This window comes from Ascidia mentula, chromosome 8, assembly GCF_947561715.1.
Source record: "Ascidia mentula chromosome 8, kaAscMent1.1, whole genome shotgun sequence".
In the NCBI taxonomy this organism is placed as follows: Eukaryota; Metazoa; Chordata; class Ascidiacea; order Phlebobranchia; family Ascidiidae; genus Ascidia; species Ascidia mentula.
The window spans coordinates 18,190,569-18,195,367 of record NC_138573.1 but is presented as its reverse complement, the minus strand read 5'-3'; the positions used below and the strand labels follow the sequence as shown (position 1 = coordinate 18,195,367).

The 4,799-nt window shown below is 38.4% G+C and overlaps 1 pseudogene; it reads left to right on the top strand.

The window, feature by feature from the left end:
- Window positions 1–1,558: 1,558 nt before the first annotated feature.
- On the top strand, window positions 1,559–3,318 carry LOC145912168 (Golgi-associated plant pathogenesis-related protein 1-like; annotated as a pseudogene).
- Window positions 3,319–4,799: the final 1,481 nt, after the last annotated feature.

Genomic DNA, 4,799 nt, shown 5'->3' with positions numbered 1-4,799 from the left:
GCTATTCTGATATGCTTCCTATAGTAATGGTGGAACACATAACCAAAATACAATACGCCTGACAATAACAGCAACATGATATTATAAACTTGACCGAAATCAAGTGAGATGACCGAGGAAGGTTAAACCGATCCCCTTAATCATTATGCCACTGTAGCAAGCTCAAAATCTTGATACAAGTTACCAGTCGCCCAACTTTGTGATCAGCTCATTCCCACTTGTGATTGCTTCCTGTTCATTTTCTGCCGAGGAAGGTTCTGAAACCTGGGTTACCATCGATATGGTCTAAAAGCAACCACGCTGCTGTTTGATGCCGAAATATCAGATTTATGTCAAAACTCCCTCCGGTTTCGAGGATAATAAAATAAATTTTAGTTAGGATGGTTGACTTCTCTTTGAAGACTGCGCCATTTACCCAATAATCTGAATTTTAGGAACAAAAAGGCTCGTTTAGAGGCAAAAACTAAGAAAAACAAGGCACGCAAATTCAAAACAAGCACCTTTTCATTCGTATATGAGCACAATTGCATGTTTATGATACTGCATGCAAAAACTTTTCGGTATTAATTGAAAAAACCGTAACCACAAAAACATAGTATGCATGCGAGACGACATTAATAAGGAAAAAACAACTTTCGGTCACACAACTCTATACCTGATTAAAATTAGAGTCGCAAAAAAATATTTTGCACAAATAAATTTGGATCAACCACGTGTGCAGCGAGGCGTAACGCCAATAGTTCGAGAAACAACGCGAAAAAAGTCTAGAGTGGGAAAAAATCGTTTCCCGTTCCATGTAATATCCCATTATCCTCTTACTTATTCGTAGCCATTGTACGATAAAAGTAATTTGTTGCTAGGGAATGTATAAGTTTAACCTCACCGAAGTTCAATTGAATTCATGGCAGAAATTTTAGGCATGTTGACCGGTTAACAATTTCCGTCCCAGCAATCGAGCAACAACAACACCACTCACAAAACATAAATAATTTTCTGACATTAGGTTGATCCAAACACGTGAGTAAACGGCATTAGAAGAGTGGAAAGTCTTGTCATGCGAAGAAAACCTGTGTGAAATATATCATTGGAAACAGCACTGTGGTTGTTTTTCCCCGAATTAAAAGACCAACAGCTCATTTCCTCCAGCTCCCTGTCGTCTGCTTACAGTGTTGTTTGCGAGCTAATGCTGAAATTCATATTCGGTTACAAAAAGGTTGATGAGTTTTTTTTTAAATGTAACAAATTTATTCAACTTTTTAAAACTTATATAAAACCGAGCCATTTTCAAAACGTTATCCCGGTTTGTTAATACCTGGGAGAAAACTTAAGGAAATAATTTCCAGTGGATTGGAGATCTCCAACCCCGTATCCTGATACACCACAACACCAGTTGTGCGGACGGCTATTTATCAAAATCATAACACGATAAAGGAAGTGAGGTGGAGAAGTTGTTAGCAGCAAACAACACGATAAATACGGACGTGAGGTTTTAATGAGAGAAACAACGTGCGCGTACAGGATGTCACAGTGTATTGCATTGTGCCTGTATCAGTTGCTCACAAACAAATAAATGGACAGATAAGGCGTTATCGTGACAGCAGAGGATTGAAGCAGTCGGTGGAATGCAAATTTCCTCGTAAGTATGTTGGTTCTTGCTTAATGTTGGAGGAGCAGTTTCTGCTTGTAATTGTTGGAGTAGAACTAACTTAGATTATATGCACATTCGGAATAGTAGTTTCATGTAATGTTTTCACCAACACTGTTCTTTCCGCTAAATGGGTTTCCATTACCGAACAAAATAAGCTGCATGATGTTTACACACAAAACGTATTGTTATTTCCACCTGCGTGATACTAATGAAGTGACTGGACAAAATTTAGCTTGAATATATCCGTTTTGAAACCAAGATAGTAGACCAGCTTGATGCAATTTTTCATGTCATACTGGTACACAAAACACAGGACTTACCACAAACCTTTCGCAGGGATTTAGTGGTGAGCAGATTTGCTCAGGAGATGCTGAAGATTCACAACCGATACAGGAAGAGACACTTCACCGATCCCCTCAGAGTAAGCGAAGAACTTTGCAAGGACGCACAGGAGTAAGTAGATTCAAGTGAGCAACAGAGAGGTGCCACTCTTTCGACCTGTTAGGTTTCATCAGTGCAGCTCAGTGACAGTTGAAGTTCCTGTCAGCCAGAAGACCAAGCGGAGTGAGATGAGACCCAATAGGTCGAAACAGTGCCCCTCTCTGCAGCTCTATTCCAATGTAGTAGATACATTGAAATTGTTTGCGTAAAAGTAATGAAAATGACTAGTTGTGTAAATAGGTCTCGCAAACGTGTTCATAACACTTGTGGCCACGTGCATTAGAACTAAAACCTTTAAAAAATATTTGAGAAAAATAATACACCGTATGTGTGTTGCTGTATATATGAAAACTCGCATTAAGACGACGACTTTTTTATAATCATCATTGGATTAGGTGGGCCGACCAGCTTGCTAAGGATGGAAAATTAACGCACGCAGACACAGAGACGCGACACGGGGACGGAGAGAACTTGTACAAAATAACAGGTTGGAAGCGGTCAAAAGCTGGATACGTGACGAGGAAGTGGTACAAGCAGAGACGGAAGTATGAGAATGGAAAACCTGGAAGGCAACCTGGAACAAGTATTATTAAAATATTATCGTGGCATTTCTGTTTGGGTTTGTTGCCAAAAGTGGTGCGACAGTTTCACCCTGTAATGAACAGTCCTGTTTAGGCTAGTCGCAATGTAATAATAAACTAAACATACTTCACGCAGAATAATAACAGTTTCCGTCAACGTAAGGAATTAGTTGTTCACAAATAATCAATCACAACGGTTGGCCTTCCCAGTGATCAAAATTTTTCCAACGCAAGTCATATATTCAACGTGCTTTTAATCGTTTTGTACGTTTCAGTTAACGTTTTCTGAATATATATGCAGATTTGTGTGTGGCTAAAAGACGTTACAACTGTCATACCTTACAACTTAAAAACATAAACGTTTATTCAAGTTAGTGGAAGAAGACAAAACCACATCACATACATTTTCTCTGTGAATCAAAGTATTTTTGTGGGTTGTGTAATCAATTATTCAACAGAAGGTTTAAAATACAGGTGAGTTCACACAACTTGTTTGGAAGTCAACAGTAGAAATGGGAGCTGGAATCGCGAAAAGGAGTTCATTACATTGTGGCAAGATACCGACCGGCCGGGAATCAAATGACTGAGTATAGCCAGAATGTGATGAGAAAGAAATCCAGGTTCCATTTGGAATACAAATCGGCATAAAAATAAACTTCCCAAATGAATGAACTTTTGGTATAAGTCAGTAATTTTTACAGTGGCTACCTGTGCCACTAGGGGTTGCGTTTACAATTTTAAAGGGAGCACTCGAGAATAAACGGGCAGTTAATAATTTAATGGTCACAGCTATTATGCGACTTGCATAACAGGATCAATTAAAGATATATTTTACGTTGTAATTGTAATAAATCGAAGTTTAAGGAATATGTGTTTGTATATTGTTCCAGTAATGGACTCACAAAGGAGTTTTCTCAGGTTTCTTAAATATTGCAATTTATTAAAGAAAAACGTGTTGGTATGAACGCAAAAAACTTTTAAAACGAAGCCACGGCCTGGCCAAAGATTTACATTAAACCCAGCAAGATCCCTAGTAAACAATAAGCACGTGACATGTTTCATTGCCAACCAGGAAACAAGAGGTGGTTGAGTAGTGTCCAGACACAACTGTAAATAGATGTTGAAAGTACGTGGCATCTGTTTCTGAACGTGCTTGGCTCTGTCTACAAAAATATTGAACAGTATGGAATAATTTTTGCATCAATCAATTTGTTTGCAAACAAATCCAGTTTAGAGTGAGCTGTTGAATGTGGTATTGTGCGAATCATTGTACACATATTTGTACGACGTGTAGAGTTGGGAATGTAACTTATCGAGTTCACAAAGAACACAAACCACAGAAGGAAGCAAATGATCATTGCAAAGTTTTTGGATTTGATGGACTCCCAAAAGCTAACTCTCAACAAACACGTGACGAACTAAACAACTGCTTTCGTGGTAGTGGAGAGTATTGGGTGTCGTCAGTGACAAGAGAAACGAAACTTAATAAGTGTTACTATTGGCGATCAAACGAGAGACAAGAACATTCTTGCGCGAACAGGAAACCCTTTATCTGTCAAAAGATAATTTCACAAACATCAACAACAAAAACTATCACAAAACGTGTGAATACTACGGAAAGACAGCAAACTTCAACACCGTCAACAGATCGATCAGTATTTACATCAGGGATTGTGAAACCTCAACAAACCAGTTCGACCTTCCAACCAACGAAAATATCTACGTCAAATTCTGACCAAACATCGACTTTGATTGTGAAACCTCAACAAACTGAAACTAACGTCGGTGCAGTAGTTGGTGGAATTGTTGGTATTCTTCTTCTGTCAACATTGGTAGTAATGTTGTGTCTGTGTCGAAAACGTGGTTGGAGAATTAGGAAACGTTCAACTGACAAACCATCAGTTTCCACTCCAGCCAATATAAATCGGTCTTTCATTATTTAACGAAAATATTAATAATTCCACTGACATATTTTCGTTCAAAACTGAGTAGTAAGTTGGAATAATACAATGTAACCACTATTTATTTTTAGCGTCCAATCATATGTAGAGATGAACAACCAATATGAAACGATCCATCCCGTTTACTATGACGTTAACAACACGTCACTGAATCCACGTCCCGACCAC